The sequence below is a fragment of the Nannospalax galili genome, unplaced genomic scaffold (assembly GCF_000622305.1).
Source record: "Nannospalax galili isolate Female #2095 unplaced genomic scaffold, S.galili_v1.0 scaffold1254, whole genome shotgun sequence".
NCBI classification, from domain to species: domain Eukaryota; kingdom Metazoa; phylum Chordata; class Mammalia; order Rodentia; family Spalacidae; genus Nannospalax; species Nannospalax galili.
Window position 1 is genome coordinate 917555 of NW_008334550.1, and position 13543 is coordinate 931097.

The 13543-nt window shown below is 49.8% G+C and overlaps 1 long non-coding RNA gene across 2 annotated transcripts; it reads right to left on the reverse strand.

Annotated features, from left to right (window-relative positions):
* Nucleotides 1-600: 600 nt before the first annotated feature.
* LOC103731064 lies at nucleotides 601-8158 on the reverse strand. Of its 2 annotated transcripts, XR_607125.1 has the most exons (5): nucleotides 7829-8158; nucleotides 3530-3690; nucleotides 2436-2565; nucleotides 1283-1545; nucleotides 601-1083 (listed from the first exon to the last, which is right to left on the reverse strand). It is a non-coding gene; the product is annotated as an uncharacterized LOC103731064 (long non-coding RNA). The 2 variants fall into 2 exon arrangements; XR_607124.1 differs by having other exon boundaries at nucleotides 2436-3690.
* Nucleotides 8159-13543: the final 5385 nt, after the last annotated feature.

The window sequence follows — 13543 nt, forward strand, 5'->3', positions numbered from 1 at the left end:
TGTTCTCCTGCGTACTAAACATATGGGCTGGTTCCCGCAGCAGAAGAGCCTGCCCGTCAACGCCCCTCTGCAGAGCGACGAAGCGGTGGGGTGAGAAGACCATGGAAGAATCCTCCAGTATAGGGGAGGCGCCAGGTGGGCTCCCTAAGTCCCTGCACCGTGGGCTCCCAAGGGACACATGGAGAACACATGAACAGGGTGACAGGGCAAGAACTGCAGTCCTTCCCCAGCTCCTGCCATGGAGGATTAGGAGGCAGGAGTGGGTAAAGTAGCTCCTTCCCAGACACTGTCTCCAGCAGAGAGAAGAGGGCAGTGTCTAGCTTTCATCCTGAACCTTCCGTGTGTGCTGATGATTGGTGCCACGCCACTTACACCTGCCATGGTGCTCTAGTTCTCTCTCTCTCTCCCCCTCCCCCTCCCTCCCCCTCCCCCTTTCCCTCCCTCCCTTCCTCCACTCCTTCATCCCTCCCTCCACTCCTTCATCCTTCCCTCTCCAGGACAGGCAAAGACCGACCATCACCAAGCTGGGCTGGACTGGCTGCTCTGGATTGAATTATCACAGAACCAACACCTGTGCTGTCTCTCCCAGACCATTCACAGTTTACGTCATATCTCTCCTTGTTCTTTCCAATCAGAGCTCCCACCTCCATCCCCATTCCCCAGAGAATCAGCCCCACAGACCATCTCTGAGTCCAGAAACTTCAAAGAGCACCATGCTCAGAGGGAAGACTCAGGGTTAACAACCAGTTTCCGGTAGCTCTGCCTCCCAGTTCTCCAGGAGGACGTGATGGGTGAGGAGCAGCTGGGCTGCTTGAGACCCTTCAGCCTCTTGACGGCCAGCTGTTCACTACTTGTGTGGCTTGGACTTCAGAAATATAAACATAGTCCTGGGACTCAACTACCTCATCACCCCTAGAATGGCTGAGCCAGGGGAAGGCAAGGCCAGGGGACCAGCCTCTGAGAAGAGCTGCTGGAAAGGGGCACACTTGGAGCACAAAAGGCTCTGGCAGTATGAGGTGGGAGCGCAAAGGAGGGGTGGCTTAACATGTGACAGAGATGAGACCTGGCAAACACAGGATGAATCTATGGAGAAAGCGGGGGGCGGGGGAGAGAGAGAGAGAAAGGACAGTTGTCAGCAAAGACCTTCCAAAACACAGAAGCAGTATCTCAGCTGGGGAGCATGGGGTCCCCTTAGCTTCTGCCCCCAACCCTTGGGGTCCCCACACCCTCAGTGGAGTCCGCATGCACCATGCTTCCCCTCTGACTCAAGGCCACTGCTCACTCTGTAACCCAATCCTCCGAAGAAACCAGAGGCAGATACACTGAGGACCACGGTGTTTGCTGCCTGTGACTCTGTCCTGGTTCGGATATGACGTGTCTCTTCAAAGCTCATGTGCTGACTGTTTGGATGCTCCAGCAGCAGCATTGAGATCTGGGGCTTTGATGAGAAGCCTGGAACCTTAGGACAGACTCTGCCTTCGCTGGTGACTTAATCCCCTGACGGATTTGTAATTTAATGACGTTGTTGTGAGGTGGCAATGGAACCTGATTGGAAGAAGGAAGTCACAGGGAACATGACCTGGGAGCAGACCTGGTCCCCAAGCTCTCCCTGTGTCTCTCTCTGCTTCCTGGTCCCTGTGAGGTGAGCAGCTCTGCTCCATTGTGTGTTCCCACCACCCCAGCCAAAACCTCTGAAACCTGAAGCCAAAATAAGTCTTCCCTCCTTTAAGTTGTTTCTGTTGGGTGTTTGTCACATACACACATGCACAGACATACACAGACACACACAGACGAGACACAAATACACACATACAAACACACAGACACACACATGAGCACACACATACAGACACACATGCACACACAGAGACACACATACATACACAGACACACAGACACATGTATGCACAGACACATAAAAAGACACACATATTCACACACATACACACATACACACAAACACACACATAAAGATATATGTGACTACACACATAGACACACAGACACATAGACACAGACACATACTGTACATACACACATACATAGGCACACAAGTGCACACACACACACACACACACGCACACACACACACACACACACACACACACGCACATTGGCAAACAGATCCCCAAACCAAGCTGTGACAACGATGCAGGGAGTCAGGCAGAAATAAAGCCTCCAACTCTGACCACAGTGGGACCTACAAAGTAAGGGTCACACAGCAACTCCCCAGACACCTGTACTGGTCACGACTAACAGCATTGTGTTGGCATAGCACACACTCCCACCCTACTACACATACATGTGCTTGCAAAGGCTAGTAATAAGTCCTCAAATCCAGCAGTGTCCGGTCTCTACCTACTATGATAAGTGTGAGCCCCAGGGAATGTGTCTCTGGCATCTTTACTTCTAGGAGGAGGAGCCTGGGTGCTCACCTTGGTCCTTCACTGGGTGGCCTGTAGATGGATGCTGAGCCTCGGCTGGTCCACAAGTGACCCTCAGTGCTATCCAGATGGAGACTCATGTGTGACCACCAGCAGCATTTCTGTGCAATGTGCCCCCATTCTGTTTCTGAAAGATACTTCAAGAAAGGAACCGACCGGCCAGGCCAAGCAGGCACCATCCACCATGGCTGCTGGCCTGGGAGTCCCTTTTCTTGGGACAATCAGACTCCCCATGTGGTCAGAACTCACAGGCTCTGAGCAGTCCCCCTCCTCTGGACCCCCTTCTCCACACTGAGGATGAAGAGTCAAGGTGACCCCTGCCGCTGGGTCTATGGGCACCTCTACAGGTACAACCTGGGCAAAGAAGGAGACATTGACTGGCAGTTTCCAGAGCTGTAGTTTCCTGTTGCTGATTGAGCTCCACAAGCTACATGTCACGTGGTACACGTGACCACAGAGCTCAAACCTCAGGAAGAAGTCCCAGTCCTCCATTACACATAATAATGGGTTTCATTATGGCATTTTCATACATGTCTATAATGTATTTCCATCGTAGCCATCCTCCCCATCCTGCTCTTCTGTCCCCCTCTCCCTCCCACTGACCCCTTCCTCTTTCAAACTAGTCCCTCTTCCTTTTTTTTTTTTTGTGACCCAGTGAGTTTCACTACAGGTATTTACTACGGTTTCACTAAGTCACTACGAGTTTCACTACGGGTTTCACTACTGTGAGCAGGAGCAACTTATCCATGTCTACACCACTGAAGAAAATGTCTCTCTCTCCCAGGGCAGCCCTTAAGTGTCTACAGCTCAAGGAGAGGTGCCCCCCACACCGACTCCAGGAGGAAACATCAAGGACAGAGAACTGTTGGTACGTCCCACTGTGCCACTGACTCACAGGCTATGTGTATGAATATATTTCAGGATACCAGCTTTGACATCTGGGTCTCAAAGGATGGCCTGTGTTCCCTCAATGGGCACCACTTTCCAAAGGAGGAGCTTGTTAAACGAACACTAACAGGATGGTTCACCACCTCCCGGCAGAGCCGCAGACCCATGGGGCAAACAGAGTCAGGCTCAAGTATCACCTGGCCAGAAGCGATCCTCTTGGTGACTTTGAGTGGATCCTTTGGGCACAAGATGAGCGCACTTTATCTTCAGGGAGGCAAATGAAGGCTAGATGTTCTGAAAACAGGAACAAAATAGGCTCCTCCATGTGCTCTCGCAGCAGAGGCTGATGGATGCTACCCTTCAGAATCAACAGAGAGCTTATTTAGAGGCTTGGGGAGGGGGGAGGAGGCAGGGGGCAGTGTGAACAAATATTCCCCCGGCTGGTTTCCCTTACGCTGAGATCTGTAAATAATATTCTGCAATAACAAAAGTTATGAACCGACAGTTCTTATAGAGAAGAGAAAATATTGGCAAATAAAAATTCTCAGTGCTCAGACTATAAACCATTATTCCTCTTGAGACTGACAAATGGAAACACTTCATCCACCAAGAAGATCAGGGGCCACAGCCAGGCTGGAGTGGGGGGCGAGGCAGACCCAGGGAGCCCACTTAGCCCCCGGCCCGGGTGTTCATCCTCAAGTCAGCTGAACGCCCCTCATGCACACTGGAGGGGAGCTTAATTGCTCATAAAAATGATTTGCTGTGTATTTAGTGTTTTTAATAAACTGGGGGTGGAGGGTGGAGGGAGAGAGGACGTCTGGGAGAATGTGGGCTTTTTACCTTTCAAGTTATTAAAAAGAAGTGTGGAAAGGAAGAAGAGCCAAGTGTGGAGGGGGAGAGAGCGGAGCCAGAGAAAGAGGAAACACACGTATGGACGTGCTTTCCTGCGATGGACGACATGGCCACAGCTGGATGAACAAGCTCTCTTTGTTTTCGGTTCAAAAGCCATACCTAGTCAGGTGTGGTGGCATACGCCTTCAGTCCCAGCACTCAGGAGGCAGAGGCGGGTGGATCTCTGTGAGTTCCAGGCCAGCCTGGTCTACACAGGGAGTTTCAGGCCAGCTGAAGCTACAGGGAGACCCTGTCTCAAAAAGACCAATGAAAGAAAGAAAAAAGTCACACCTACTTCCACATCTATCCTGGCCTCTGTGAATGAGCGCCCATCTGTGGCTGTCTGAGTTTTGCCTTCCCCATTTTAGGGCTGATCACCGAAGAGCACTGCTAAGGGATCCCTCTGTGTCTCTTCAGTCTACCTTTGATACACGCAGCAATGAGAAGACCCAATCCAGAGCCTGGGGGATTCTTCAGACAGGATCCTCACCTGTTCTGCAATGGTGTCCTCGCCAAAGTACAGCACAGCCCTGCCACATAGAAGATGCTCAGAAAGTAACTCACTCCAATAACATCCCCATGAAGTAGCTGGCACCCCTTGAAGGAGATGACATTAAGAATTTCCAATATGGGACTGGAATGATGGCTCAGCCATTAAGAGCAGTGGCTGTTCTTACAGAGGACCAGGGTTCAATTCCTAACACCCAGATGGCGGCTAACAACCATCTAACTCCAGTTCCAGGGAATCCAAAGCCCTCTTCTGACCTCCATGGGCACTGTACAACACAGATGTACACTTGCACATATGCAGGTAACACACTGATATATACATAAAATAAAAATAATAAATAAAATATTTTTAGAAAAGAATTTCTAATACATCTGGGGTTGTAGCTCAGTTGTAAGGCGCTTGCCTAACAGGTACAGGGCCCAAGGTTCTAGCCCCAGTAACTGAGGGAAAACAGAACTTTCAATAAATTGCAGAATTCTGGACACAGCCTTACACTGAACTCCCATCTAACCCATCCCCTACTCTGTACTAAATGTCCCAGCCTTGTATCTTCCCCTGGCTCCAGACTTCCCAGAGGAGTGCAAAGCCAGCCCAAACATGTCGCTGTAAACAAGCTCAGCACACAGCCCCTACACGTGATTGCTTCTCCATCCCCACACAGGGTTGCAGAGCCCACGCTGAGCAGCCACTGGGCACAAGTGTCAGCTACTAAATCAAAGACATACATCACCAGCCGCCAAATTAACACATTTTATGGAGCTGTAAATGATTTTATGATAAATAGGAACCAAGGGTTATGAATCAGGTTATGCAATGACTTCCGTCCCCCTGCAAGCCGATCCCCGTTGCTTTCAATCGAGCGACAATACAGGGGCGTGGAATGACATTTAGTTACATTAAACTGCAAGCAGACCTTTCCTCCTCACTGTTTCCCCAACAAGAAATGAGGATTAATGCCCCTTCAGCCTCTCCGAGGCCTTGCTCAGCCACAGTAAAAGACTCAGAGCCCTGGGTCACCATTCCCTAATTCATGAGGCTCCTCCAGTCCATCGCAGGGAGGCCTGAAGGCCACATTCAGGGAGCGATGGGCCACAGGAGCTGCTCATTAGCTGGTCTGAAGACAACAAAGGGGGAAAAGGGGGCCCAGAATTCATCTGAAGAGGGCTCAGAGAGCTAACAGACGCCACCTTGAGCTCTGCAGGCTAAGCACCCTCAGCCCAGCCTTAGAAATGGACTCTTCTTCCTTGATTCCCTTAGGATGACCAAGAGTAATCCCTGTCTGTGCCAATGGCTCAGGGCCAAGCGAGGTGTGTAACATCGGGACCAGGCTTTACTAGGGAGGGAAACAGGGATCAAAAGATAGGAAGAGGAGGGACACTGAGGAGACCCATGATCCCATGCTTGGCTGCCAGCCTCTCTCATGCCCTGGAAATTTCCATGATGCCCTATCAGCACCTGGTCAGTCTGCTTTCCTGAGACCTGAACATCACACCCATTCAGCCCAGATAGCATATAAGAAGCCTGCCCCCTGATGAGAGTATCAACCTTTAAGTGGAGGGGGAGAGGGATTAGTCTTATAAACACGGAGCAGAATTATGAACAAGCCTCTGAGGGGATGGGTGAGGCTGATGATGAGGAGGCGGGACGAGTCATCTTGGGACTTCATCCCAAGAATGCCCCCATTAGGTAAAGCACCAATCCCACTGGACCCAAGGGCTGGGTCAGGACCCATGACCTCTGCTAGTAAATAACAGAACAGCAAGACTCTGGCCTCTTCTCCCCCTGGATCATCCCCCCATCCCGCTTTCCCCACAAACACACCAGAAAAACTACCTCCTGGGCTGAGCTGTCCTGAAGAACAATCAGTTCCTTGGCTGAAACTCTTATCTTTGCTGTTATCAAATTCACCTCTTGACTGCCCGCCCCAGACATGGAAATACAGATGGGGGCCTCACATCCAGGGGTGAAGCTGGCAGGTGAAGAGGAGGTGGGCAAGCCATGTGTGTGGCTCCCAGGAACTGTCCCCAAACTGCATAGTTCATGCACATAGGTTCCCTCGCACCTGAGTTCCCAGGAATCTGGCTGAGTCTCTAGAGGCCCACAGTATATTTCATACAATAAGCATAGGTTTCAAAGGTAGGAGGCCATCATCTGGGCTCAGAAACTAAAGCAATCCACCTTTTTAGACACAGAGAGCTCAGTCTCTAAGAGTCCCTCCCAGTCTTTAATTGCAGCATTTCTAAGTCATGTTATAAAGCTTTCAAAAGAGACAGCCTGACTCTTTTTACCCCAGCTCACCCCATAACCCCACTATAGTTTAACAAGGATATTTCAGAACAGCAGGGCGGAGGCCACCCTGCCCTGACCAGCAGCTAGCTCTTCAGACACAGGACACAGACATAAAGCTTCCTCTAGGCATGCTCAGATGCTGGGACCCCAATGAGACTCTGGTACCCAGATGCCACTGTGGCAGAGACTCTATTCTGAGGGTCTCATTTTCCAACATACTTCCTGATGAGGAACTCAATTCCTGGGAGAGGCCCCTGAATCAACCCACAACATTCACCTCTCAAACCCAGACTTCCTCAAGACAAAGGCTCCCGGGAGCTCAGACTTCCAAAGGAAAACACAGGGGAGCACAGATGATGGTGTTGGTATGGTAACCAATGACATCACATAGGCTGAAAGGAGGCTGTTCTCCGAGAGCTCCTGTCTCATCTGGACTCTCCCAGGGCAGTCATCAGAAAACACACAGGACGCACCTCTCCAGTTTCAAAGCTCATTTCCCCACCCTGAGGCCTCAGGGATCCATCTGAGCTGCACCCCAAGAAGCAGCACTGCAGCCTCTAAACAGTAGGAGAGACAGAAGGATGTGACAGAATGCGCTGCAACGGGCCCACAGACAGTGATGAAAAGACCCACCACACCCCAGGGCCCAGCCTCAGTCCCCACCCGACTTCTGACAGATGGAGGCTGAGGAAGGGCAGGAGAGGCCCCCAAAGAACACAGTGCACTCTTGGCACCTGGGAACCGGTTACAGGAAGAGGCCTCAGTGACCTCTGACCTTGGTTCTGAACCAGGAAGAATGACTTACCATCTGAGAGGACACCAGGCCAGAAAAACACCCAGGACGGAGCTCAGAGGACAGCATCAGCCTGTCACTCTGGGGAAGACCGCGGAGGCCTCTGCAGAGTCAGTGTGCTGAGTACCTGGTCATGGAGGGTTCCACTTCAGCGCTTCAAGGGCCTGTGCTAATTGTCGACCCCGACCGCACAAGTGCTGTGCCTGGAACCACCCTGGGAAGGGACATTCGTAAACAATAATCATAACACACACAAAACACACACAAAACACACACACACATGCACACGAGAGAGAGACACACGCAGAGAAGCTGGCACTTGGGCACAGTGGCTCCCACAGCCTTGGCTATGAGAACATTTTGTCAAGGCAGCGTGGCTATTTACGTGGAAACTCACTGGCCACTCTGGAAACGAGTCTCCACTGGCCATCTGGCAAGGTCTGAATATGGAATGTGCTCCACAGGCTCATATGTTCGACTTGACCCTCAGCCAGTAGGGCTATTTCAGGAGGTTGTACAACCATTAAGAGGTGGGGCCCAGCTGAGGGGAGTGGGCTACTGGGGGATGGGCCTTGAGGGTTACAGCCAGCCCCACTTCTGGCCTGAATTCTCTGCTTCTTGGTCAAGGAAGATATAACAAGCTGCTCTGCAAGCTCCCTCCACATGAGCTGAGCCCTAGCTGCCACGCCTTACCCTCTGTGATGAGCCAAAATAGACCCTTCCTCCCTTAAGGAACATGTCATGTCTTTAAAACATTTTATTTATTACTTTTAATTTTTGTGTGTGTGTACTACCTGCATATGTGCAAGTGCACCCGTCATACAATGCCCTCAGAAGTCAGAAGAGAGTGTGGGCTCCCTTGGAACTACAGCTACAGATGGTTATTAGCAGCCATGTGGGTGCTGGGAATCAAATCTGGGTCCTCTTCAAGAGCAGCCAGTGGTCTTAACCACCGAGCTGTCTCTCCAGCCCCGTGTCATGTATTTTTTCATAGCAAGAAAAATAACACATTGGCAACTGCAGAGCTTGTTACGGGCAGGAGGGACACCGGAGACTGGCCCCCAACCCCCCTTACAAAGCATATAGAGGGCGAAGGAAATCTCCACGGTCACAGATTCAGAAGAGCTGAGCTGCAAACAAGATTTTCTATTGTGAATCCATCTGATTCCTCACCCCAGCATGAGGTCAGTTGGGGACCACGCTCATAGCAACCAGTGTGGGGCCTTCAGGGAGCCTCCTGGGCTGTGTAAGAAAGCTGAGCAAGCCACGGGAAAGAAGCCAGAGACCAGTGTCCTTCCGTGGTCTCTGCTTCAGCTCTTGCCTCCAGGTTCCTGCCTTGAGCTCCTGTCTTAGCGTCCCTTGATGATGGACTGTCACTTGTAAGATGAAATAAACCCTCTCTTCCCCAAGTTACTTTTGGTCGGTGTTTATCAGCATCATAGCAAGATCCCACTCTCTTGTACCAATTTCTATTCCATTCTGTTTGTCCCTCTAGTGATGGCTCTGCCCACAGTGGGCTGGATCCTCCTATATCAATCAATAAGAAAAAGGGCCCCACAGACATGCCCACAGGCCTATGCAACGGAGGAAATTCCTCAGGGGAGGGTCCCTCTTCCTAGGTGACTCTAGTTTGTGTCAAGATGACAAAACTTAACCAACACAAGTGTGTCGTCTTTGTGGCTATTTACATCCTTAAAAACAAAGCTTGGTGCGGTGGTTTGAATGAAAATGTCCCCCATAGGCTCCAAGTGTTTGGACATTTTGTCCCCACATGGTGGCGCTGTTTTGGGAGGTTTTAGAAGGTGTGGCTGTCCTAGAGGAAGCACATCACTGGGGGTGGGCTTAGAGAGTTCTTAAGCCTTCCCAGATCTTCAGTAGCTCTCCTGCCTCCTGTGCCTGCCTGATGATGTGAGAGCTTAGCTTCTGCTGCTCCTGGTCCAGCCACCTCTAGCCACCATGGCTCCCTGCCAGGACGGACTGGAATTCCCCTGGAACCGTAAGCTCAAATAAACTCTTCCTTCTATAACTTGGTTTGGTCAGTGTTTCTATCCCAGCAACAGGACAGTGACTAATACAGTGATTGGTACCAGGGGTGGGCTGTTGGCTGTGAAGAACCTGACCATGTGGGGTTTTGGAAGAATGTGGAAGAGTTTGGAAGCTTGGACTAGAAAAGTAGTTGATTGCTGTAAGCGGAGCTTAACAGGTGATTCCAGTAAACACCTGGAAGAAAGCAGTGCTGAGAACAATGTAGTTCCAGAGGGAAATAAGGACTTACGCAGCACTTGGGCTATTTTGGCAGAGTCTGGCTGGAGTCTGCCCTCGGCCAAAAAGCTTGCCTGAGGCTAAGTTGAAAAGCAACTTTGGCAGAAGAAATTTCAAGACGGCCTAATGTAGAAACGGTGGTGTGGATATTAATGGTGAATATTATGCAGATCTACAGTGAAAGAGAGCAGATGGGCATTTGCTTGTCAGTTACTGTGGGCACTGTAGGCCGTGTCACCCCTGGACAGGTTGTCCTCTATTGTATTAGAAAGCAGGCTGAGCACAGACCAGAGGAGCAAGTCAGTAAGCAAAGTTCCTCCATGGTCTGTGCTCCAGGTTCCTGTGTAATGGCCCCAAATGGAGTCCCCCAAATTGTAATGGTCAAAGTAACTTCATTTTGTACAGAGTCCACTTTAAACTTCAAAAGCTAGAAAAACAGCCAGCTTCAAAGTTAAGCACCTGAACTTAGTTGCTTCCCCTTAGAAGAGTGCTTTCTTTGGCGTAGCTGACCTTGGGTTTCCCAGACACAGTAGCTGCACATAATCAGAAAGTGCCTCACTGTCAAGGTCCCTATACCTCGTTACGAGAAGGACTAACAAAAGCTTGTTCTGGCTTCGTCATTTGCTTATCTGGTAACTTGGGCATCCTGACCATATTCAGGATCACCTGGCATTATTCTTGTATGATGAAATTCCTATGGTATTTGTGGTTTTTGCCTTTATAAGTTAGTTTCACCATCCCCTCAGGGTCGTAGGTCCTAAATCAGACAAAGGGACCACGGACGACTACAGCCCTAATAAATTTGACCAATTAAAATTTGAATTGAGCCAGGTGTGGTGGCACATGCCTTTAATCCCAGCGCTCGGGAGGCAGAGGCAGGTGGATCTCTGTGAGTTCAAGGCCAGCCTGGTCCACATCGTGAATTCCAGGCCAGCTGGGGTTACAGGGAGACCTTGTCTCAAAAAGACCAAAAAAAAATTTTTTTGAATTGAGTCTGGTAGTCTTTTTCCCAGTGGTTTCAAACTCCGTAACACCTTCCCTGAGTTCCTGCTTGGCTTCCCTTGATGATGGACTGCGTAAGCCAAATAAACCCTCTCCTCCCCAAGTTGTTTGGTCAATGTTTTTCTCACAGCAGTTGAAGGCCAACTAGAACACAGAGGGTGGTGTGAACATCTAGTTCAAGGCTGAGCACCTGTTATCCTTAGCCCCTATCCAGCCAGGAGTCACTGCATTCACTGGTGTCCACTTCAAAGGGCGGCTTTTCTTCTTTCAGTACACCCTCTTTATCGGACTGTGCATTTCATACAATACATCTTCATCATACCCAGGCCCAAAAGTGAGGCTTTTCTGATCGAGGCTGAGAGGAGCCTTTATCTATGGGTATAAGCATAGATATTTAGACGATAGTTAGACACTATGTCAACCTAGCCAAACACCAGTATACAGTTCCCTCCTCAGCTTACACTCCTCCCACTATGGGTTTTCGACCAGGGTTACAGTACCAGGCATGGATTCTTCCTGTGGAGTGGGCCTCAAATCCAATCAGAAAGTAGTTGGTTACCCCCATAACAGCACTGCCCAATGTCACACCAGTGGGCACATCGTGCCTGGCAGGTGGGTCTTCCAGATCATAGGATTCCAGTGGGTCAGATCATTGAAGCCTTTTCTGCCCCAGCACCCTGTACAGCACCTCCCAGGACTATGGAGGCCATCAGGGAGGAAGCGTCCAGCTCAGTCATGATGTCTCCACATCATGCCTTCATGGTGTGCGGTGTCCTCAGCAATAGGCTCTTACCACCTAGTTCTGGCAGGCAACCAAGAGCCCTTGGGCATTTCCTGTATTACCCTGCAGGTCTCCCTGGCAATTCTTGGGGAGGTTTCCCATGCCTGGTGCTAGGGCTGTTGTTTAATAACCCATGGCTTCTGGGAGCAACTTTTCTAGCTTCCAGAGTATCTCCCTTCAAATTCTTTTTAAAAATATTTTGGAAAAAAACAAAAAACAAATATTTTGGACTGGATAGATGGCTCAGCGGTCAAGAGTGCTGACTGCTCTTGCAGAGGACCCAGCACCCACATAACGACTATCCATAACTCCAGTTCCAGGGAATCTGATGGCCTCTTCTGTCCTCTGCAGACATTACACAACACGGGTACACTTACATACATACAGGCAAGACACTCATACCCACAAAATAAAAATAAATCAAAAAATCATATTTTAAAAAATTACAAGATAGGTTTCCATTTAGCTTTTTGTACCCACTTCATTTTGATTAACACTCTCACTTGCCCCCTTACCCCCCACTTCCCCTGACCCCCACCACACTGGCTAAGCTCTTCTAGTTCCCGAATTCCTCCATCTAGTTTCATAGTAAGGGAGAAGGGATAAATAATATCCTTAAGAAAATGACTTTCTGGATCCCTCCCACAGTGAGAGTTCACATTGCTTCACCTTTGGTAACCCTCCTGGACTCACAGCCTGTGTGAGGACAGGTGGATTCTCAGAACCACTTTGATATTCAATCTGTCACAACTGTTATTTTATTTGAAGTACATAGAGAAAATATGTTTCCACACAGACGTGTAGCTGGGAAACGGGGGGATTGTGAAAGCTGTTTTAGATGATTGTAGAGTTTGATACTAACACGAACATCAGCAAGCAGAGGATTTTAAAGGTTAGTTGCAAGGTGGAATTGGAAGTCATAGAGATAAGTCTGTTCTGTCACATAAAAATCCATTCTTTTAATGGATTTTTTTTAACCTGTGTGTGATTTTGAAAGATCGCACGTGGGACATTTGGAAATAACATTTCACCTCACTTTGTGGCTTTTCCAGATGCCAGCACATTTCCTGACTTAACATCAAGTCACTGCACTTGTTAACATCAGCACCTTCTCCCTAGGAAGCCTTGGGTCCCTGGCAGCCATCGAGGTCCTAGGGGTCAGACATGGTCTTCCAACATCCTCACATTTAAGTCAGTACTCTAGGACCATAATAAGCACTGTGGGTCGCGCTTTTCTTCAAGTGGCAACCTTAGTCTATGCCCTGGAAGAATGCCGTCTGTCAGGTCTGGATTACCATGGCCCCTCTCCTAGCTGTCCTTTCATGTACAAACTAGAAATGGGCCTCCCAGAAGGGGCTTGCTCAGATCATGGCCCCAGGGCTTTTCCTAATGTTCTCCTGTGTTGGGGCCCGGGGCGCCTTAAGCACAGTTCCTGTTTGGGCACATAGAATATTAAAATGAGGTGGACCCAGGGTAGAGACTTTCCCTGGCCATCAGACCCAGACCATGCTGTGCAGCCCAGGCTACACTACCCCATAGAGGCTCTGAACATTGCTCACAGCAAACATGTTGTGACTTGGCACATTCTATTCACCAGACTCAGGGATCTGCCTAGGAGCAGCTCCGCCTGCCTGTGCCTTCAGTGTTGGGGACGAGTGGCCTCTGTGGCTGGTCCTGCTAGA